This window comes from Macaca nemestrina, chromosome 11 (genome assembly GCF_043159975.1).
Source record: "Macaca nemestrina isolate mMacNem1 chromosome 11, mMacNem.hap1, whole genome shotgun sequence".
In the NCBI taxonomy this organism is placed as follows: domain Eukaryota; kingdom Metazoa; phylum Chordata; class Mammalia; order Primates; family Cercopithecidae; genus Macaca; species Macaca nemestrina.
Window position 1 is genome coordinate 59,016,065 of NC_092135.1, and position 24,468 is coordinate 59,040,532.

General features: G+C 39.2%; 1 long non-coding RNA gene across 3 annotated transcripts in view; it reads right to left on the minus strand.

Annotated features, from left to right (window-relative positions):
* The window catches only part of LOC105483350 (uncharacterized), an 82,510-nt gene that overhangs the window by 13,355 nt on the left and 44,687 nt on the right, over positions 1-24,468 (minus strand). The window contains exons 5-7 of one of the 3 annotated variants that reach the window (XR_988212.3): positions 14,641-14,708; positions 12,167-12,228; positions 10,071-10,243 (exon numbers count right to left, since the gene is read on the minus strand). This is a non-coding gene — a long non-coding RNA (uncharacterized lncRNA). Of the gene's footprint in view, positions 1-10,070; positions 10,244-12,166; positions 12,229-14,640; positions 14,856-24,468 lie in introns of those variants that run through there. The other 2 variants (XR_011609811.1, XR_011609812.1) reach the window with 2 other exon arrangements.

The window sequence follows — 24,468 nt, forward strand, 5'->3', positions numbered from 1 at the left end:
GCTTCCATTTTATGAAGTAAGCATTGATTTGCAACCCTCAAAAATTTAAGCCTTCTTGAAGCAAGTGCTTTAAACTGGAGGGTGTGGGGTGGGGGAATTTGAGCAGACCTCTGTGCCCCAGTGAAGAACCTTAACTTGTGGAAGAATGAGAGTGGTGCCTCGACTTCTCCCAGTGCCAAGCACATCATATTGACATCTTCCTCACCAAGGTGACAGCAATTATTAGGTATTCACTGCGAAGGGTTCTGAGGCATGTACATCTTTCTTTCATTGCCACTAGGGCTGAATGGAAATGCCTAGACAATTATCCAAGTTTCTTCCCTTCCCCCACCTCCCGCCCACCCAGCCTCCCCTCTCCACACACGCACGCACACACACACGCACACGCACACAAAATTAAAAATAAAAACTTCCCAGCGTGTACCAGCCAGAATATACCACTGTACCTATCTCGTGAAAGGGGATTCTTTTTTTCCCCTGTCCTTTTCTAGATGGGAAGACTTCCTCTCAACACAGTTGACATCTACTAAGTGCTTGCTGACAACCACAGGAAAGTCTATGGCCCAGAAAGTGACTCAGAGTGTACTACTGACCTTCCTCCCCAGCCCATCCTTTCCCCGCCCCCACCACTTTTAGCAGGACTAGCAAACTCGGTTTTCTTTTGCGTTCCAGCGGCACCCTAAGCTCCACGTTGTGAGGGACAGAGACCCTTTGGGGCCACAGGAGAGGCGGCCTGGAGAGCAGCCCCCGCCCTGCTCTACATAGGAAGCGCGGGCCACCGCTCTAAAGGTGGAGTGGGCACCCGCCAGGTCTCTCCCTCTGTCTCTTGACTGAGTCGTGCAGGGGCTGCTGGCTTTTGGCATCTGCTAAGCGTGGCCGGGTAAGAACAGCTCCCAGGTAAAAAAGCTGCACACGCGAAACGCCGAGTCTGAAAAAAACCACCCCCGCCGAGGCGAGGCAGTTGTGAGCGGGATGCCTGAGAAGTGGGAGGTGAATGTCCTCGGGAGGGCCCCCCCGGTGCAGCTTTCCCCGGAGGCTGAGGCTGCTGCCAGCGGGGACATCTGCTTTCTTACACTCCAGCCTGGCTCACCCCGCCCCCTCAGCCCCGGGTTGCGTGGTTATTTTACCAACACGGAGGGAGGGAGAGCTCGAGGAGGTAGAAAAGGGGTGGATGGAAGCTTATAAGATTTTCTTCCCACTCTTCGTCCCCTCCTTTCTTCACATCTTTTAACCTTCAAGGTAAAGAGTTTAGGAAACAATAAGCGTGTCCGCCGGCTCGCCGACCCGCCTTTGGCTCGCCGGGGCTCTCCGGCGCGGGGCCTTGCCCCTCTCCATCCTCCCCACGTCGGGCCGCGCTTCGGCGGTTCGGCTGGGCGCAGGGGCCGGCCGGGTGCGCCCAGCCTGTGGCGCCTCCTCTCCCCGGCTGCTGCCTCGACAGCTGCTTGTAGCTACAGTAATTAGACTGTCAGTGCTTGTTAGAGGAGAGAGGGGAAAACACGCTTCTGACAGCAGATTCCAAGACTCCCCAGTTTGTTAATTTCTAAGAGATCTTAAAAGCATTAATTGAGGTCTCCCCAACTCTCCCCTCCCGTCCCTCTCCGCAACTCCTCCCTTCCCAAAAATATCTTTAGGAGAAGCGAGTTCTCTCGGCGTGGAAGCAGTGTTTCCCGCAAAACTGCCAGCCCGCCCCCCGCTCACGCACAGGCACCCAATTTCCCATATACAGATAAATGCACACATGTATACGCGGAAGGTTAACTCGGCGGAGGACTCGCCCAAATAGGCACCGGGATTGCATTTAAAATAATAAATAAATAAATAAATAAATAAATAAATAAATAAACTAGGAAGGAAAGCGGGGGGAGGGAAGCAGAAGTCGGGAAGAAAAGAGAAAAGCAGCAGGCTGATTACGAGGTGTCAAAACTGCCAGGAGCAAGAAGGTGATAGCAATCAGGGGTGAGAAGAGTGCGGCATTCGTGCGGGGCAACTAATTATCCGTCTCATTTGAGAAGAGCAGCATTTGAGGCAGCAGCGTTCGCCTGCTGAACGGTGACAGATTGGCGCGGAGGAGAGGGGAGGTGTTAAAACAATGGAGCCGGGCGCGCGAGCGCTGCTGCATGCTAATCAGCCCTCCCTCCGCCTGCCTGCCGCGCTCCCTCCTTCCTCCCGGCTTCCCTCCTCCGCGCTCCCTCCTCCCGCCTGCGGCGCTCCCTCCTTTCCAGCGGGCCCCGCGCCGCCGCCGCCACCCGCTTCCTGCTCCCTCGCTTTCCCGCGCGTCCTTCCCGCCGCTGGCGAGTGGAACACAGCCACCGCTAGTGAGTCCCTAGCGGGCCGGGAGCCCCCGCGCGGCCCTCCGAGCCGGCCCGGCGGAGCGCGGCCCCGCGCGGGTTCGCCTGAGGGCTCGGTCGGCGCCGCGCGCCCACTCCCCGGGGCGGTGGGGCGAGGACCCGCCATCCAGGATCCACGTCTTGGGGAACAGGCCGAAGAGCCCCGTTTTCACGCCCACTCGCTTTCTGGTGAATCTAACGCGTCGGCCAGCGAGTGCGAGTGGGAGTCCAAGCGAATTCAGAAAGGGCTAGGGACAGCCAAGGCTGGAAAGAGTGGCAGGGCCACAAAGGCCAAGAAGGGTTCCAGGACTGACCGCAGATCCCCTGCCCTGCCCCGCCCCAGCGAGGCCGCCACCCCGAGGCCTCCAGGCGCCCCCAACCCGCCCTGCAGCGGCCGCGCCCTGCTGGCCTGCGGCGAGTCGGCGAGGTCAGCACCCCCCTGCAACGCTTCCCGCGCTGCGGCCCTTAGACCCCTGAAGCCCCTCTTTCAGTAGAGCGACCGGTCCACGGTTTAAATGATCGCTGCGAAGACACATAAAGGGCCTTAACATTAGCTGTGCTTCCAAGGCCTGACCTCCTGACCCCAAGACTTTACTAAGGGGCCGTCTGCGCCTCGAGAGTTCCCTCGAAAGGCCGTGGCGGGGACAGAAGGTCCTGGAAAGAAGCGGGCCGCGCTCCCCACTGCTGCGGAGACTGCGGGGGTAGATGGGGCCAGGAGCAGATCCAGAGGCCCAGCTCCCCGCCTGGCCGCTCTGTTCTATACTCTGGCCTGAGAGAAGCTGGTCAAAAACAGCAGTGCCCTGGCCGCCCCTCCGACAAAGAGTCCATCGGAACCCGAGTCTGCTGAAAGAAGCCTCTGGAACCTGTTGATGCAGGCGGGGACCTGAGATTTGATACAACCTCCCGTTACTTTTTGACCGTAAAAGCTGATTGTTGCGCTTAAAGGACACTTTTATTCCTACCATTAAAATATTTTTACTGTTACAGTTTCCATAAACTATCCTTATAAATATCATAAAACTTCCTTTCCCGTAAGCCGTGGATGGACCGCCAGAGTAACCAAATACCTGTGCAGTGTAATTGTTTCTTCTACTGACCCTTACCTTTGCATAACTTTACACACCATTAGTCCTTTTTAAAAAATCAATTTAAAATAAGGTTTGCTAAAGCTCAGTCATATATACACAAAGGTTTCATTTATATTATTCTGCTTTGTAATATGATAAAAGTACACAAAAATGAAATTAAAATGAGTAAATTTTGGTATTTTTATACCATCCTCATTGATTCTAGTCATGTGAAAAACTATACAAGTGCCCAGAATGAATCATTTTTCCTTTTAGAATATGCCCAGGCATACCAATAGAGTAGCTGAATGCAAACTTCAGATCTACTAAAATCATACAAAATGTTTTAAAGTTTTTAAGTTGAAAAATCTTAGAAGAGTTACATAAAGGATTTTGTGTAAGTAAATGTTAATGTTTTCTGCTTTCCACTCTTCGGAAAACTACTAAGCAGGCCTCTGCCCTTGGTGTATTACAGACTTTCCGGTGCTGCAGTATTAGCTGGCATTTGGAAAATTCCCTTGTGTCTGAATCTGTTAAAATAGCAACCTATCTAACAGCAAAACAAATTTTAACTTTATTCATGTAAACGTGGAGATTCAGATGTTCCATCAGCATCAAAATTAAGCAATGTATTAACTATTCACCAGCCTTTGCTTCATTAACCAATTCTATAGAAGTAATGTCTCTCTAAAGCTGTGAATCTATAGAGCTCAAATAAATGTAGTTCAATTCCATGTCGTTATGTATCTCACCAAATTATTTATTTTCCAATAACTTGGTTTTTATAGGCTTAGTGTAATTTCCTCTCAATCTACAGACCTCACAAATTTGCATGACTGTTTTAACGGTGTATTTACAGATAAGTTTTTATTTGCACATAAGGACAAAAAGGTGAAGTGAAATTTGGTCCCAATGGAAACCTGTTAGGTTCCCTGAACATATGGCTCATTGGGCTGTTACTTCCTTTTTGAGATCATTTTCCAAGATTTTTTAATATATACATCAATTTGACACCAGTTATAAAGAAAATATATTGGCTTTGAAGATTCCTCCACCTGGGGCATATCTCTTAATAACACACCATGTAGTCAGGTGTACCTCTGAATGTACAGGTTTCCAGTCTCTGAAAACAGGGCATAATTTGAAATCAGTCAGAGCTGCCAGTTGATTTACACTGTCTTTGAAATTAGGTAGTTCTTTGGATTCTTAGAATGCCACATTGATTTGATTAATACAGTTTAGGGGTGACTGAGTAAAACTCTTTTTTGGAAGGCTGTGCATTTGGAATCCACAGTATTACAATGATTTCTCTCAGTAGATACAAGTGATATAAGTCTCATTTGTTGAAAGTGGGTGGTGCCAGCTTAAGACTTAAGGGGAAAATCACAGCACTTTGAAAAAGATGTAAATGTTCAATTGGTACAAAAGGGGAAAAAATTGTGCTAAAACATGTGCCTATTTCCATTATGCTTAATTTACTATTCAAAACAAGTTTTTCCTAATAAGCTCTATTGTTTCTTTCTGTTTTGTAAAATTTAATATGTGTGAGACAAAAACCAGATTCAGAATGTGAATGAAGTCTGTTTAGCGAAAGATTGTGGGAGCTTACAGTTGAAGAAGGCCTCAAATTAAAAGAAACATCACCTTCTATCACCGAAAAGATACAAAGAAGCAAGTTTCTTGGGTCATTTCTAGAACCAGTTCCTAGATTGCCAACTTCCTCCATCCTCAGAGCTCCTCATGGATGAATTCACACACTTTAAAGTGCACCAAGCACTAGAATATTCAGAATGATTATGCCACGTTTACTTACTGCATAGCTGTAGCTTTCATCTTACTGTAGTGCTCTTTTTTCTGAAGTATCAATCCCATAATAGGACTGAAGGAAGTTCTCAAACATGTTATCCCCTTCTCTTGCCTATACAGGGTTATGTCTGTCTCAAAGTCACTCACACATCTCCAGAGAATCTGCACTTGATTATGCAACCCTTTGGCGTTTAACCCATCTCCCATGGTTGAATGTCCCTTTGGAATCTAGAAGGCCTGGATATCCTGGCACTTGCCCATGTGTCCTTTGTTGTTTAGAGCTTATTAGGCAAAACTTGTTTTGAATAATAAAGCATAATGGCTATTGTTAATATCCTTTGGAAGGAGTGTACAAATAATGACTTCTCACTTTAAAATAATTCAAGAAATAGTTGTTTTTAAAATAAGAAAATATTGGTCGGGCGTGGTGGCTCACACCTGTAATTCCAGCACTTTGGGAGGCCGAGGCAGGTAGATCACCTGAGGTCAGGAGTTCAAGACCAGCCTGACCAAGAGATGGAGAAACCCTGTCTCTATTAAAAATAAAAAATTAGCCGGGCATGGTGGCATATGCCTGTACTCCCAGCTACTAGGGAGGGTGAGGCAGGAGAATCGCTTGAACCTGGGAGGCGGAGGTTGCGGTGAGCCAAGATCACGCCATTGCACTCCAGCCTGGGCAACAAGAGTGAAACTCTGTCTCAAAAAAATAAATAAATAAATAAAATAAGAAAATATTAAAGACTGCCTAATTCAGCTTTCTTTTTGTGTGGACAAAACAAACAATAAACAAAAAATACCCCACTGTATCTAAAGAGAATAAATGAGTCTATCACACCTACTCAAATAGTTGGAACTCAACTCAAGCTCTCCTGTCTTTTTCAATCTATTGTTTTTTCCATGACCAACCCCTACCTCAAATAAAATATAGTTTTTCACTGACTTTGTACTTTGTTTCAGAGGATGCCTGAGTCCTACCCAAAGTCTTTTTACACAAAAGAATGAACCACAGAGAGAGGAGGGGGCCTGACATTACCTGACACTGGAGTGGGGTTTATTATTTAAAGGTTGTCGGTCAGGTGAGGTGGCTCACGCCTGTAATCCCAGCACTTTGGGAAGCCAAGGCAGGCGGATCACCTGAGTTCAGGAGTTCGAGACTAGCCTGGCCAATGTGGTGAAACCCTATCTCTACTAAAAATACAAAAATTAGCTGGGTGTGGTGGTGCATGCTTGTAGTCCCAGCTACTCGGGAGACCAAGGCAGGAGAATCGCTTGAACCTGGGAGGTAGAGGCTGCAGTGAGCTGAGATCACGCCACTGCACTCCAGCCTGGGGAACAAAGCCAGACTCCATCTTAATCAATCAGTCAATCAATCAATTAATGTTGTCAATTTATCACCACTCTAACAAGGGCCCCAGTCCATTTCTGCTTGGAGAAGAGGCACCTTAACTCACTGGGTGTTGAGCATCTCTCTGGCCTGCTCCAATGAGGGAAGAGCAAGTCATGGAACATATTTTTGTAGACACAAACTAACATGAGAGAAGATAAAAAATGATTTGTACCTCTAGAGTATGGAGTTAAACTTACCATAACTGCCAAACTACAGTGCTAAGTTTTTTAACTGTGAATTCTAGGTTAGAGTTTGTCTGGGGGAAAAAAAAATAGCTAACCAGCATGAACTGGAAGTGAGCTTATGTATTTTCTAAAACTATCGATCTGGAACTAAAACATTCTCTAAACCAACCAAATACTTCATTTGGCCTTCACTGTCTGGAGATGGCTGTGCAGCTCAGCAGGAGGTCTCGGCCTTATATTATCTTCCCCTGAGAGTGTTGGTGAATCAACTCTGAAAACAGCACTCATTAGACAAATAGTTTCTCCATTTGCAGCTGTTAAATAGCTCTACCCGCCAGTGATAAAGGGGCATCCTGTGTGGGTGTATTCAGACCACTTCAAGCAACTGGCTTAAAAGGAAGGCTAGCTCACTGGGGATCCAAAGTATCAGTAAGGGTGATAAAGCTTGCTTGAAAAAGCTCTCTCTGACTGGGGCTGGGGAAGCAATGCAAGCAGCAGGCTTCCTCCAGAAAGGCAGCTTTCTGACTCCTCACCCTCTCACACACACTTCAATATGCAAAGACCCACTGTTTTGTTGCGTTTTTCCTGAGGTTTTACTATTGACATTGCAAAAGCCTTTTCTTTCAGCATCTGCAAGACCCTCTTTCATGAGATCTATTTCTAAGTTAAAGCCTTTCATACATTTCAAAGCAGACTTTGCCTTTAAAGTTCGCAACTTTTTTCCAAAATAAACTAAATACCAATGGGTAACGTGGCTCCATAGTCAAGGTTTAGGAAAAATACACGCACTAATGCCGGCATGGGAACCACTGTAACTGACATTCCACTTGCAGACATGCTAGGGTACGCTCTATCGGCCAGGGATGGAGGGTTTCTGTGGGCCAGACCCAGTCTGCCAACCTTAGGAAGGGAACCCGGCTCCATTTCCTAGTGAAGTGGCAACAATGACTGCCAGTTCCTCCTCAAATATAATGTAAGGACATTTCCAAGTCGCTTCAGTCATTTCTTCCTCCTCCACCCTACCATGTGCTTACAAAAGTATGCTGTAGGAGAAACTCAATTTCTTTTTCCAGGCAAGGTTCCATTAAACATGTCCCCAGTAACCTCATTACATCAGACAATGAGCCTTCCTTCTTGTATGGTTTCTTCAGCAGAATATTTTTTAGTTAGAATAGACAGATTTAGCCAATAAAAATACAGGATGCCCAGTTAAATTTTTTGAATTTCAGGTAGATAACCATTTTTTTACTCTAAGAATGCCCCATGCAATATTTGGCAACCCTATTTTTAACATCACATTGACGATCTAGATATGGAGTTGAATCTTAGCAGATTCTCTCCTAGTTTGGGGCTGGGGAAGTGGTTAGGTGTGGAGTTAATATTTACTCTTTTTCCGTCCGGAATTTTCTTTCTTCCGTTCTCCTTCCGCAGGGAAAGTCTCGGGGCTTCTTGAACATCTCTCAGCATTTACTGTACGCCCCCCTCCCCTCGCTTTTGCTGATAAAATGGTTGGTGTTGTGTTTAAAGTGTTTATAAAGTCTCCGTGATAACGCGAGCATTTAAGAGAGAGAATTCGTGGCACACCGCTTCCTCCCCTTCAGGGTGCTCCGGCGTCTCTCTAGCCGCCGCCTCCAGGCGGGTGAGGAGGTGACACCTAAGAATTCCTCCCTCTCACCCCTGACCCTGCCGGAAAGGGAAACTGAGATGCCGGCCTTGGGCCCCTGGGAAGCGAGGGGAAGAGGAAAGGAGAAAGCCAGGAGGGCTTTTAGGTCCCTTCCATTGCCACGCGGCGGGGCGTTGAGGGGCCGAGCGAGGCAGGCCCTTCCCTGAGGCCTGGACTGGAGGCCTCCTCCAGGCGCCGGCGATGGCCTGGGCCGCCTGCCGCCACGCTGGGGCCGCGCGCCTGGGCCCCAGGGCCCCTTTGCCGGCGGGAGGCCGGGGGGACCGACTGCTCTCGGCGCCCGGGGTGGGGGGAGGCCGGGAAACCTCGGCTTCCGGGCGAGAGGCACCCAGGCCCTTCTCAGCCCCCCGGCCGTGGCCGCGCCGGGCCTCGCTTCAGCCGGGCGATTCTTCCCCTCATTTGTTGCATTGTTTGCATTAATATGAATATCTTGTTCTGTTTGTTTTGTCTCCTGAGAGCCAATAAAGCTGTGAGTTTTTTCTTTACACCAAATGCAGCTCTACGGGCGATCAATCAATGGGTAGTCTTCGGATAATCTGTGAGAGTGAGAAATCTAATAAAGCTAGCGACTAAAAAAGGAAAACAAAATCTATTTTTCTCTTAGGTTAACTACGTCAGGACTAATGTGTTCCACTTCTGCTGCCTGAGGTGGGTTTAACTCTTGTTCTTCCCCCCTCCCCCCCCAACAAATTGATTTAAATGTCATGATGGGAGGGGAAGAGGGCTGAGGAAAGAAAGAGGAAAGAAAAGGGATGTTTAGGAGTCTCTTAAATTTTCTGATGGTTGGCCGATTCTTTCAAGAAGAGGAAGACGGTACTTTCTAACGTCCCAGAAAATCAGAGAAATGGAGGATTCCAACAAAATGTAGTTTGGCAAAGAGACCCTCCCTCAGTTTTCCGAACAGACAGGAAATGTAAATTAATAATGACGTTAAATAAGTGATGATAATAAAACAAGTTATTATTAGTGCCCCCTGCCCCATCACTCATTTGCTTTTGCTAGATGCTAAACTTAACTCCTCAAATGCATTTTTTGGAAGGCCCCTCAACCATCCTGAGCAATGCAGGAAATAAGAGAAAGATCATCTGCCTGGGCTGCAGTTCTCCTCACAGCACATTGCAACCAAAATCATTTATAAACAGATCAAAATAACAATCTGAATTATCTAACATTAGCAGCTGAACTGAAGAGCCCAAGATTATGTGATGAATTGTTAAATTGCAGTAGCATTGTTTTGGATTGCTAATTAAAAAAAATAAGCAAACCCCATGACTCTAGATATGACAACTGAAAATACCCACAAATTATTTAATAAATGAAGCGTCTAACAACTTTAACACTTCCTGGTCGCCCTGTTAATAAATGTAATTTGAGGTAGATTTTTAAAATCTTCAATCTAAACAGTGAATTCATTACGCGCCATTCAGATCTCTGGATGCCTATGGACTTCTTGGAATTAGGTGTTAAATAGACGAAAGTGAACCAAACTGCCTTTAAAAGCACAGCATGACCATGTAATTCTTTTTCCAGTTTGTGGTAAAAAATGATGAAACTTCTTTCCAAGTAGCTATCACCCAGATTTAGTGTGAAAAGTAGTGTAATTGTAATTCACGCCATCAGGGTCTATCGCTGATAGACGATCAGCTGTTCTGTAGAGGGGAGAGGCTTTCTTTTCAAATAGGAAAGCTGCCAAGTGCTCTGCGATACCTCCAGCAAGCTTATCGGATTGAGTTCAGAGCCAAAACAGCAGCTGCACACATATGCAAATTGGCAATTAATAGTATAACATTCTGTAAAAAAAAAAAAAAAAAAATGTTTAAAAAAATTTTTAAAGAAAATAGAAAGAAGCTACCTGAACATTAACCTTAACTGTAACTGGGACTTCTAAGATGAATGACTAAGGATTAATTACCCTCTGGAGAGGACTTGCTCTTTAATACCTTCTCTCCTGCAGATCAAGTCTTTGTTGTCTTGCTGAGTTTTGTCTGTTCATGGAACACAACAATACACTCTACAGTTAGAACTTTAAAGTAACTAAAAAGCCCTTATATTTTGATTCCAGAAAATGGAGAAATTCAGTCCTTTGCATGGATCATTCCTTCTGTAAACAGAGATCACAAAGCAAGAGCTTTAGCATCCTCGTGAAAAAGACATTTTGTTCTGGGTGTCATCATCTCCTTCCACTACAGCTTGCAATTGGAACAAGCTTCACATCCTGGGGGTGCTGCCTATCTCTGTCTTGATTTCTGTCTGTCTCTTCCTCCCATTGACAGGAATGTCGTTTGTATCCTCCACGCAGCAGTTTGCAGAAATCCAGCAAGGTTTATGGTTTATGTTGCCCAGCATGTATAAACACAACACTCTCAAATGTTTTTTAAAAATCTATGAATTTGTTAGATTTCTTAACATCCTGGTCCTCCTACCCCAATTCACACACACAAAGTACTCTGTTGCCCTGATATAGTCCTACAATAGTTCTGGCCAGGATTAGGTTGATGGTCTAAGCCCCAAGAAAGGCATGGCATTTTCATAGCAGGCTTTTCCCAATGTTTTGAGTCTTCCTCTCTCACTCCCGTTTTCTTTTTCTCTCGGAGGAGGTGATGTTAGGGATGGGGGTTGATTAGCAAATGTTTCAGGTAATCTGTGAATTCTTAATAGTCATATTTCCATGGTGGAAGATCTCCCTATTTCTCTGATATGACAGGTTACAGAAACCTTGGTGTTGGGGGTTTTACAGATATTTCCAAGTTCTAGGAGTTTGAGCTTTGGGTCAAGATGTTGATTCCTTTTAATGTGTGAGGGTGAAGGAGATTTTACTTTGCTTTATTCTTTTGGATGTTATGAGATGAGATTGTATCTAGTCTTGGCTGTAACCTATACCATAAATGCAGAGTTGCAACCATTATTTCTGTCTCTTTCCCCTTTTATCACCTCCACTTCTAGAGATATTACTTTCAGTTTTATTGCAAATCAACTGTGTCTTTAGTTTAAACCATTATTTTTCATATACCCTAGGCACATTTCCCTTATAATGAGAGAAATTTTAGATTATTAATGGTCTACCTAAAAGGATACTGTACACTTTTCATTGCCAATATGGGCTTTGAAGCTTAAATATCAACATTTTTATAGGAAATTTACCCATATCAAATTTTAATATATTTGCTTATATTTCTCCAAAGAAAGATTTTAGATAACCATCAATTAAGCACCCAATTCCATTTGGGGTGCAGAAAATTTTGAGCCCCTTGATAAGAAGGAAAAAAAAAAACTTTCCTCTAAATAACCAACACTGGATCAGAAAAATTGAACTTTTCTAAATATTTATTATTAACAAAACTTTTTTTGTCTGATTCCACTAGAAGCATCCTATGTTGTGAACACCATAAAGTTATCCTATGTTGTGAACACCATAAAGTTATGAGGGAAAAAAATCGCAAATCTAAATTTTATTTAGAAGTAAGATACTGTTTTTCTTGATTTGCAATCCAATTCGAATGCATTGTTAGATTTTCTGTTTTATTATGATTAAATAACAATGGTTTAAAATGATAGCAAGTCAACTGAAAAGTTGCTTTGGAATAAAACAAAAGTGGGAATGCCAACTTTCTTTTCTTTTCTATAACTTCATTAACATGGTTGTATAGACATTTGCATGTAAAATGTAGCTAACAAAAATTACACAGAAGTAAATTTAGTCCTCTAGTGCCTACCTCTATGGTGAAATCAGACCATTTGGCATAGTTTGAAGTCTTCCAAGAAGCCTGGTTTCCACCTGGAAAATAAATTACTAAATTTGAATGTGTTACTTATACTATGGTGAGTTGTCTATCTGTTACATTTTATTTTAGTGCATATACTAGAAATTGTATTTAGGGTGTTCTAAAATTGTCATCTGTCAAGGTAGAGAATTATAATAATATAATTATACTCAGAAAGCATTCTGATTTTAGATTATTTTGGCACTGTTACAAATATGATGAATTTTTTAAAAATTCAGAATGTTTATTACAAATTCATATGTTTAATTGTCAAATTTTGAGATTAATTTAGGTAAGCTATAACCTAAGTTTATTTTCTTTGCATTTATTGGTACATAGTTAATGCTTGTACACAGGCTTCAGTGTAACACATATATACTATTGCAATATTTAGCTGTACTTATTTGCTTTATCTTTAAATGGTACTTTGTCCCAAAATTTTCTAAGAGTTTGATAAATTATCAAACATTTATCAAATCACTGTTGTACTCTCTATTCATCAGTACATTCTGTTTTAAATCATAAACAGTTTGATTCTGAGTTATAAGAAATATTTTGAGTAATCAAAGATTCTATGTTGTATGACATAAAGTATCATAATGAGATTATTGATGAGATGTCATAATCAGTGAAGACCATACTCAGTGAATTTACCCAGATAAAACTATGTGTTATAATGCTGCAAGCGTACACAGAGGTAGGAGATAAAGGTGTGCTACCATGGCTCAGTAAAAACTCCTTACCACAGCTAGTGACAAGAACAATGTTTTGTTAAAATGTGTAGGTTTTTCTTCATCTCAAAGGATAGTGCATTAATCTCCTAAAGAAAGTAATTTTTCTCTCTGAAATGTACAGTAAGTTGAGTTAAATAACTAGAGCAAGTATGGTTGTGGAATTTTATTTTCTCAAGCTCAGAAACTTCTAAATTTACTACAATATACCCAAATACGTCTAATTACTATACCACCCTTGCAATGATTACAATTTTGATGTTTGTCATTTTTTACATCCTAAAGCTCTTTGTGAATCCAGGTGATTATATAATGGATATCATCTTCTGTGGGAGTGAAAAGAAGAAAAACTTGATTCATACTCAAAGGTGCTATATTTGAGGAATGTGATGTTAAAATATTTTCTCTTAGCACAAGGCATTTGTTTTAAAGAATTTATCTGGAGGACTCAGGACATTTTCTATATAATAAACTGAATGATGAACATTATTTAAGATGATAAATGGGAATAAATTTTAGAAAGTCATATCTCTAGAAAAATTTACTTGACCATTGGATTAATAGTCTAAGAAGTGATGGTGATAGAATAATCATAGCGTCTTGGTGAAGCCCTTTCTCTGTGCTAGACACTTCACATACTTTCCCTCATTCAATCGTTAATAATCACCTAATGAACCCAACATGATTTTGTTTTGCTGATGAGAAAAATGAGGCTAAGTTAAGTCACATAGCTTGTAATGGATGAGGCTTTATAGCTGTGGGACTCTAGAGTCCATCTGATCATGTGATGTGGTTCCATTCTGGTTTCTGAAGGACAGAGACATGGAGGAGGATTGAAAACTGTCTCTTTCCTCTCTTAAAATTCAGTTTTTCCTTTACTAAATCCAAGAGTAAGTGAAGTGGTCCAAGAATTTAGCAATGTAGTCAAGGTCCATTTGATTAGGAAGTCTTTATATGACTAGAAACAGGATTGCTTTGGCACATACATAAAGACTGGGAGATCTACACATCCATCCTCAAATTTAGCAATTTGAAGCAGTTAGCTACACGGACAGTTTTGTATGCATTGCTAAATGCAGACACAAAAACTGCATTTGCAAAAAGAGGAAACCCAGTTAAACTAGGTTGCAAATTTGGCCCTAATTTAGCGTAGCATTTGTGATACATATAGGTTAGAGTGACATTTATATAATGGTGTGAAATATGAGAAAGTTCCAATGCTAGACACAAAGACTTTTAAAAATTGCTTTTGCCTACTTTGGTTAGTTTAAGAAACAGGAGGAAGAATTTGGTTTTTCAAGTGATGGGAAGCCTTTAAGGATGTTGGAACACTGTTCAGTCCCCTGGGGTTCTGCCTGCTGTACAATTTTAAATGTCTTTTAGCTAAAAAATTGGCCAACAAGGGAAACATAGAGATGAAATCTCTTATTTCTTATCTAGAAAGTGAGAAACTATAGGTGGCTAACATAATCCAATTTTGAAAGTCGAAAAAATGGTCAGCTTTTGGGGTCAGAAAGTCATAATCCTCCTTGTTAATATGTCTATCTAACTGGAGTAACCACCTACCTATTAGAATTTATCTTGGAAATTTTGTCCTTATGCTCAGTTGTAGACATGTTTCAGCTTAAGAAATACAGCCAAAAATGAGACTAGATAAATATACCATGTTTCATGTAAATGCTGCTATCATGGTACCTGAAACTATTTCCATTTCTTCATTGAAGACCACTGGAGGGCAGTGTTTTCTCCTTTGGGAACAGCACCTGGTTTCACATAGTGTGTTAAAAAGGCATCTGGGTTACGGGAAATGAGTTGTACTTCTTATTCAGGCTGTGCTTGGAATTTACCCCCTCCTGTTTACATGTCATTCAGATTGTTCCTTATCATACTGCCTGTCAAATTAGTTGTACCTGAAATCAGATTCCAAAAGATCATGTACAATACATATTTTCTGTTTTAGAGCTTTGTATTCATTAACTATTTAAGGCATTATGTCAAGTTCATTTTGCTAATATAAATAGCAATAAAAAAGGATATATGAGCAAGAGTAGGCAGTTTTAACCAGATGCTTTGCACTTAAAATTTCAATAGTTCATTGATTTTATTTTCAGTATAATTTTATTACATATAATATGTATACATATATTTGTCACCAAATTAGCAAATTCACATTTCCTGGAAAGAACAAATGAAGACTTTTCCTAGAAGCTTATTTGTCATATCTTATGATATGCCTTGTTCCCTAAGGGTGGTATGTGGAAAAATGTTTAGTTTCTTCTATTTTAAAAAATGATCTATTGCTGAGTATTGAATTATAAAATTATACTAATTTGTGTTCCCATTAGTTAAAAAATTAAACTGGATTACATAATAATTTGGTGTGTCGGGGGTTCATTTAATCTTTATTTAAGGGCATATAATGCAAATTGAATTCTTTTAATTATAATAGTCATATTTCATTGTTAAAAATGAAAATATATATTTTAGCTCTGTGACTTTGTCTAGCAAAATATTGCTATTTTTGCAAAATCAATGTATAATTTTAGTCTAATGATTTACTTGATTTAGTTTTTCAACAAAGTGCCCAGAAGCTTACCTGGAACTTGGCTAAAATAAGGCAGAGCAACCAATCACTTGAGGAAAAACATAAATAACAATATCTGTATCATAAGTGCTCTTTAAAAGTATTTCATTTTTATAACATTATTTCCAATTACAAAAGTAATACATGTTCATTGTGTACAGCCGCGTGGCTAACTTTTTGTATTTTTAGTAGAGACAGGGTTTCACTGTGTTAGCAAGGATGATCTCAATCTCCTGACCTCGTGATCTGCCTGTCTCGGCCTCCCAAAGTGCTGGGATTACAGGCGTGAGCCACTGTGCCTGGCCTCTTATACATATTTTTATGCACTAGTATGTATTAAAAATAATTAGCATATATGACATTACTCATTTATAAATGACACTTCCCTTAAAATATATCACATTTTCCCATGTCAATTAAATACTTACTATAGTATTCCATAGTATAAATGCACCATAGTTTGTCTAACAAGTTCTCTAACACTATGTATTTGGTAATTGCTAATTTTCCTTTTTTTGAGATGGAGTCTCACTCTGTCTCCCAGGATGGAGTGCAGTGGTGCAATCTCATCTCACTGCAGCTTCCACCTCCTGAATTCAAGCAATTCTGCCTCGGCCTCCTGAGTAGCTGGGACTACAGGCATGTGTCACCATGCCCAGCTAATTTTTGTTTATTTTAGTAGAGATAGGGTTTCACTATGTTGGCCAGGGTGGTCTCGAACTCTTGACCTCAAATGATCCACCCGCCTAGGCCTCCCAAACTGCTGGGATTGCAGGCATGAGCCACCATGCCCAGCTAATAATTGTTAATTTTTCTATATCATAAACAATGCTATGTGAACATCTCTGTAGACAAATATTTGCACACATTTATAATTACTTCCTCCAGATAAATTTCTAAAAGGGGAATTTTAGGGTCAAAAAGGATTTTTTTATAAATTTTGATACGTAGGCTAAAATGCCTTCCAAAATAGAAGTACATGAGAATGTCTGTTTATCCTTATCTTCACCAACACTAAATGTTATCAGGTTTTTAATGATATCTAATTTGATGTTTGAAAAAATTATTGTTCTTTTACTTTTAGTTATTTTGCTTACTTGAAAAATTTTAAATTTCATATATTATTTGCCATTTATAATATTGCTTTATAGTATACTTATTCCTATATGACATCCATTTTTTTCTGTTGGGGTGTTTGTATTTTTTTATTTTTTATAAAGAAAGTTATTTATGTAAAGTTACCATAGTAATACTATGTCATACATTTTACAAGGATCTTTCTAAGCTAAACTGTATCATATTTTGTTACTGACTTTTTCACTTTTAAATTGTCAATATCTCAAGTGTTTTCATTAACATTTCTACCTTTACTTGTAGAAAATCTTCCTCATGGCCGGGCGCGGTGGCTCACGCCTGTAATCCCAGCACTTTGGGAGGCTGAGGTGGGTGGATCATGAGGTCAGGAGTTCAAGACCAGCCTGGCCAGCATGGTGAAACCCTGTCTCTACTAAAACATACAAAAATTAGCCAGACGTGGTGGCACATGCCTATAGTCTCAGCTACTTAGGAAGCTGAGGCAGGAGAATCACTTGAAATCAGGAGGCGGAGGCTACAGTGAGCTGAGATTGCACCACTGCACTCCAGCCTAGGCGACAGAGTGAGACTCCATCTCTGAAGAAAAAAAGGAAAATCTTCCTCAAAAAAGGTTAGATAAATATTCACTTTTATTATTTTTTATTTACTTCTTTATTTTTTTATTCAGACAGGATCTTTCTCTGTTGCCCAGGCTGGAGTGCAGTCGGACGATCATGGCTTACTGGAGCCTCGACCTCTTGGGCTCAAGTGATCCTCCAGCCTCAGCCTTCAGAGGAGTTGGGACTACAGGCATGCATGACCACCTGCTAAAATATTCACTTTTGTTTTCTCCTATATATTTGATGATTTTTTTGTTTTTATTTTATGCATTTAATGCTTTAATATGTCTGCAATTTATTTTGGTTTATCATGTGAGGAGAGGATTGGATCTTTTTTTTTAACTCTTAAGCAATTGTCCCTGAAAGTTTATTGAATAATATATTTTTTTCCTACTGATTTTAAGATTATTGAATTTAGCTGAAAGCTTTTATCTTCTAGGGTCCTCTCTTGAGATTAATTTCCACTCCGCTGATTTCTCTATTCTTCTACCTTTATCACAATATTTAAATAATACAGTCTTATATCTGGTATTGCAAGTTCTTCTGCAGTTTTCCTTTCCAAAATTTTCTTTGTCATTCTTGACTATTTATTCGTTCATATTATTCTGAATTACATTATTAAGTTAAAAAAAGATTCACTTAAGAACATATGTATTGCTGTGAAAAAATACTCAAGATACATTAAGTGAAGAAAGCAAATTGTACAACAATATATATATTAGCCTGCTTGAAATTTTAAAAGTCAGAAAAAGCCTAGAAGTGTATGTGCAAGCCCGTGTGTATGTGAGGTTGTTCCTTATTGATACATATAAACATTCTGGAAGATTGGCCAAAAAAAGTATTAACAATGGTTAGCTTTGGTTAGTGGGAACGGATATTGTGGAGAAGAGGAAATTTTGCTCTTTATTATAAAGAATCTTCTTAGGTAGTTTGGATTTTCTACCATGAACAAGCATTAGTCATAAAATTTTGGTAAATGTCTTTGAAAAAGATTATTTAAAAGCTGCTTACACACAAAGGACAAATACTGCATAATTCCACTCATCTGAGGTACCTAGAGTAGTCAGATTCATAGAGACATCAAGTAGAATGGTGGTTGCCAGGAGCTGAGGGAAAGGGACAATGGGGGTTGTTGTTAAAGGTGTACAGAGGAGTCTCAGTTTTGTAAGATGGAAACAGTCTGGAGATGGATGGTGGTGATAGTTGCACAACAATGTGAATGTACCTAATGCTACTGAACTGTACACTTAAAAATGGTTAAAACGATAAGTTTTATTTACCACAATTTTTTTTTTTTTTTTTTTTTGAGATGGAGTCTTGCTCTATCGCCCAGGCTGGAGTGCAGTGGCGTGATCTTGGCTCACTGCAACCTCTGCCTCCTGGGTTCAAGCGATTCTCCTGCCTCAGCCTCCAGAGTAGCTGGGATTACATGCACGTGCCACCATGCCTGGCTAATTTTTTTATTTTTAGTAGAAATGGGGTTTCACCATGTTGGTCAAGCTGGTCTCGAACCCCTGACCTTGTGATCTGCCCACCTCGACCTCCCAAAGTGCTGGGATTACAAGAGTGAGCCATCTCACCTCGCCCTACCACAATTTTTTTTAAAGCTCTTTACAATGATTTACCTCTGGGGAGTTGGATTGAGGAGTTAGGATGTAGGCCAAGGACAATATTTTTCATTTAACACCTTCTGTATGGCCTGAATTTTTCGGGAGAAGCCCATGTTATTTTCATAATAAAAAAATTTTAGGACTCTCTCTAGACCTATTCTGATTCAGGGGCTGCCCAATTAAAAGAAATCTAATGTCATAGTTAATTTTAAAAATTTATTGGAAATCCTAAGCTGAATTACATTAAATTTATAAATGATGGGATGGCTTTAAAATATTGCCATTTACTCATATAGAAATAGTTTTCAAAAATTTTAATGATCCTTTGAAAATTCTGAAATTTCTTCATATGGGTCCTCTACAAGTTCTGTAGTTTATTAGTTTATCCCTGGGTTTTTTATATCTGTATCTCTATCTATAGATTGATAGAGATATATATAATATTATATGAATTGCCTAATTGCTATTCTTTGTAAAATTAATTTGTCTCATTGAAGACTTTTTTGTAATTATGTTTTCCTCTAAATAACTGAATGAAACTTGATTTTTATAATTTTCTTGATTTGAATGTTAAAAAAATCCTAAAGTAATTGGTCCATTCAAGTTGGTCAGTTCAAGTTCAAGCTAAAATTATTGGTTTGTGTAGAAATACTCTAATTTAGCCAATGTAACTGTTTTTTATTTATGTGATTTTTTAAAATCATGTAAACATGGCTTAAGAAATATCGATTATAAAGAATATAATATAAATGACTGCAGAGTATAATACCTGTCACTCTGAAAAGAAACGCAAAGGAGTAATGAACAAAAAATAATTATTAGTAAGATAGGATTTCCATGAATAATTTATGAGAACCTAGATAAGGAGCAAACAATAGATATCACCCATTTTGAGTTCTATAGACTTTTTCCATATTTGCAGAAGATATTGCTTGTATGTATATTTTTCATTTCTAAGAGGAAAGTGTTTTGCTTTTATTTCTGACTATATATTATTGTAGAAAGCATTCAATACTATTGACAAAAAGCATTTTCTTGTATGAAGATCAACCATAAACCCATCATCCAGAAAAAAACTCATAAATAATATTTTGCCTATTCCTCAAGAATTATATTAACATATATTTCACATAGTTATAAAAATGAGATCACACTGTACATAGTTTTATAGCCTCCTTTTTTCTCTTAATATATAATCACTGCTGTCTTTAATGTCCATACAGATCTTCATAATTCTTAGTGACTATCATTGAAATGTATATTTTATTTTATGGAAGTTTCATAATTTATTTGATCAATCCCCTGTTGATTAACATTTACGTAGTTTCAACTTTTTTACTTTGAATATTGTAATACATCTTTTCACATTTGACAAGATTATTCCTTAAGAAATGGAAATACTCAATGAGTCTGCATAATTTTAAGACTTTCATGTTAAAAATAAATATTTTTTCTTAAAATATGTGTTATTGCTGAACTGTCCTCCAAAAGAGGTCATAGTCATTTTGCTCTCAAGGCTTTTTTTTTTTTTTTCTTTTCAAACTCTGCAAAGTCTCAGAATATATTAGGTGTTAATATAATCTTTAAAATCATTTACATTCCAATAAGTGGGAACTTTTATTTTATTGTTTCTTTTAATTTCCAGAATTTGATTAGTAATGAGGTTTATCTTGTTTCCATGTGTCTATGGCCTATTATGTTACTCCTGTTGTTCTTCTGGAGTATACCTCTTATTATTATTGACTTGTAAGCACTTCTCAAGGATTACAAATATTAAGTTTTTGTTTGTGATGTGTATTTTTTTAGTATGTCTTTAGTGTTTTTACCTTGTTTATGCCATTTTCTTCAAAGTTTTTATGTATTCCAATTAATGACTTTGGTATCACTCTTAGACATTCTTTACAAGATTAGTAAGAAAAAATTCGGTATTTTATTCTAATTATATTATCTTTATCTTTTCATATTTTTCATTTATATCTCTAACAAACTTAGAGTTTCTTTTTTTTAAGTATACATTAGAGATTTAATATTTCTTCCAAGCGGTTAGTTACTATCCCCCCACCACTTTTGAGCAATCCATATTTTCTCGTCTAAATTCTTGGATACGCTGTTATCTATTTCCAGATTTTTGTCTTTGTTTCGTTGACCTTTTTTAGCTGTGTGATTCCGAGGTATTGTTCAGGTTTTTCTGCAATAATGCTAAGAAACACTTCCCCAAATCTCAGTGGCGTACAATAACAAATATTTATTTCTTTTTCATGGGTATCTGGGTCAGCTGTGACACTGCAATGTTCTTCTGGACACAAATGGACTTTGCTCCAAGCTACAGGTCAGATTGGAGTGCTACACATTTCTTTTTTCAGGCTGTGATAGCAATAGCTCCTTGGAACAAATTCTTCTTATAATGGATGGTAAGAGTACAAGAAGGCTGGCTGAAACTTGCCACACTCTTAAACCTCAACTCCAACACACTGTTTTTTCCATCCACCCTGCATTGGTCTGAAGATCAGACAATCAACCCTAAGTGAATGGGAAAGGAAAGTGCATTGTCTCCACGGGGAAGGCATGTCAGGGACTTAGAGAAAATGGAGAACTGTAAGCAAATAGTAATATGTACCACACTGAGCTAGTTATATTTTCTAAGTCTCAGTTTTCTCAGTGTCAAATAGAATAATTGTGAAGACTCAATTATATAGATGATAAATGTCAAACACATTGTACCTGGTATTTTAGTCATTCAGAAATTGTGTATCTGGTTGCTAACAGTGTATCACCGAAATTACTATAGTTTTGCAAGTTTTTTTGTTGTTGTTGTTGTTTGTTTTTGTTTTTTAGATAGTATCTCGCACTGTCACTCAGGCTGGAGTGCAATGGCGCCATCTTTCGCTCACTGCAACCTCCACCTCTTGGGTTCAAGCGATTCCTCCTCCTCCACCTCCCAAGTAGGGATTACAGGTGCCTGCCATCACACCCCACTATTTTTGTAGAGACAGGGTTTCATCATGTTGGCCAGGCTGGTCTTGAACGACTGATCTCAGGTGATTTCCCCCGCCTCCACCTCCCAAAGTGCTGGGATTACAGACATGAGCTACCGCCCCCAGCCAATATTTTTAAATATTTATAAAGGCAGATTAGCTCCTACCCCATCACTCTTTCTTTTAAAGGATTTTCTCACTATTCTCTACCATTTTTTTCATCCAGATGAATAGATTTTAGATTCCATCACATATGTTCATCTTTTTAATAAGTGAGGAAAATATCTTCTCAGTCATACTACTTTTAGACTGATGAGCAAGGTGTTCCACAGCCTTACCAAGAGGAGGTTGAGGAATGACTTGGAACCCATAATAATCAACATATTTTCTGTTTATTCAAAAAATTCAAAACTATACTGCACCAATTTGCAAATGACATTGAATAAATTAGGGTGATTATTATACTGGAAAAATAAACTAAAATTTAAATTATGATAATGATCGTATTTTTAAAATGAGGCTCAAAGAAGCAAATGTGAGGTGTACACATAAACAATAACATATAGAATTGTGCAGGAATGTCTAGGCAAAAAGCACAGAAGAAAAAGACTTGAGGGTCTATCTAGACTGCACGAATGGTCCCCAATGTGGATGAAAGAGAGTTTTTATGATTTCTGAAATATTCCAAACAGGCAGGAAACCATTCCTCCTCTGTTTCATGTATAAATTATACTTTTTAAATATATTATTTTTATTTATTTATTTTTTTAGATGGAGTCTGGCTTTGTTGCCCAGGCGTGATCTCGGGGCACTGCAACCTCTGCCTCCCGGGTTCCAGCGATTCTCCTACCTCAGCCTCCTGAATAGCTGGTATTACAGGCGTGCATCACTATGCTTGGCTAATTTTTGTATTTTTAGTAGAGACGGGTTTTCACCATATTGGCCAGGCTGGTCTCAAACTCCTGACCTCAAGTGATCCACCCACCTGGGCTTCCCAAAGTGCTGGGATTACAAGCGTGAGTCACCGCGCCCGGACCTAATTATACTTTCATTTGAAAATTATTTCCTGATTTGGACCACATTTTTAAAGGATGTGTAGAAATTGATGAGAGTTCAAAGAATAAAAAAGTAGCTAAAAAGATCTCATTTAGGTCCTTGAGATAAGCTAAGGGAACTGGCATTTTTAGTCTTAAAAGGCTAAGGTATGACTTGATTAGTATTCATTTGTAAAATTTATTTCCAGAGAAAAAATACTGAGCATTGTTCCTCTATGTCTAAATAAGAACAAAAAAAAATTTCATGAAGACAATTTATGACTATAAGGAGCAATGATTGTTAAGTCATGGAAATACTAAAGGTAAATATCAAGAAAGATTTAACATTTTCTACGTCTGGAAAGTGAAATAATTCTATTTTATAAGTAAGAGAATAGATAATTATGAATCTGGTTAAAACTGTCATTTGAAGGCTGGTGATAGAGAGATGAACTCTTCTAACACTATGAGCTTATAAATTAATCTCAAGATAAATTGCCTAACATGTTAATCTGTAGTATTCATTAATAAACTTGTATGTTTATTATGTAGCTCATCATAGCAAAATAGCTGACATATTTATGTACATTTTTAATGTAAAATAAAATAGCACAGTTGTCTAATTTACTTCTTCTTGATAAATAGCAACAGATATATTAGGAATTCATTTGGTCAGTTTTGTTCTGTGGATCATTTTAGGCTATTATTCAAAAGCATCCAATAAAATGTGACTCAAACTATACCCATTCATTATTGATTATAACATAGAAATATGGGATTTTAAATGTATTTTTAAACACTACTTTGAGGCTTAATTTTAGAGCCATACATTTTAAGTTATCCTCCAAAGACTCAAGTTTTAGAATGAAAATGCTCTTTTAAATATTATTTGTTAGTCCTGAAAAACTGAATTTTGAAAGGGGCATCTTCCATGCATTTAAAAAGGAGTCTGTAATAATTTTAAAAAAACACATGAAATTCTCAGTAAAAAGACAATTGGGAGGAGCAATATCCTTTACTTTCAGTCTTATGAAGAACTGACTGCTCTGTATATGTGTGTGTATGTGTATGGGTGCATGTGTGTGTGTACATATATATGTATGAGATAAGAATTTTTAAGTGAGGATAAATGTCAGTTTTCCAAATATAAACCTGTCGATTAATTTATCTTTTTTTTTTTTTTTTTGAGACAGGATCTTGCTCTGTTGCCTAGGCTGGGGCCTAATGGTGCAATCATAGCTCACTGCAGCCACAGCCTTCTGGGCTCAAGAGATCCTCCTACCTTAGCTTCCTGAGGAGCTGAGACTACAGGCACATGACACTGCACCTGACTAATTTTTAATTTTTTCATAGAGATTGGGTCTCACTATGCTGTCCAGGCTGGTCTCAAACTGGTGGCCTCAAAAGTTCCTCCCATCTCGGCCTCCCAGAGTGCTGGGATTATAGGCGTGAGCCACCACATATGGGCCTCAGTTAATTTAGATCCAATAAGAAGAAATGTGTTTTGGTAGAAAGCAAGAATATAGTAAAGTTGTTTTGTTTTTATTTAAACATCTGCCTATAGTTCTATTCCCTACTCAACCCACTGGTATAAACTTTGTATAAGGAAGTAGTACATTTACAGAT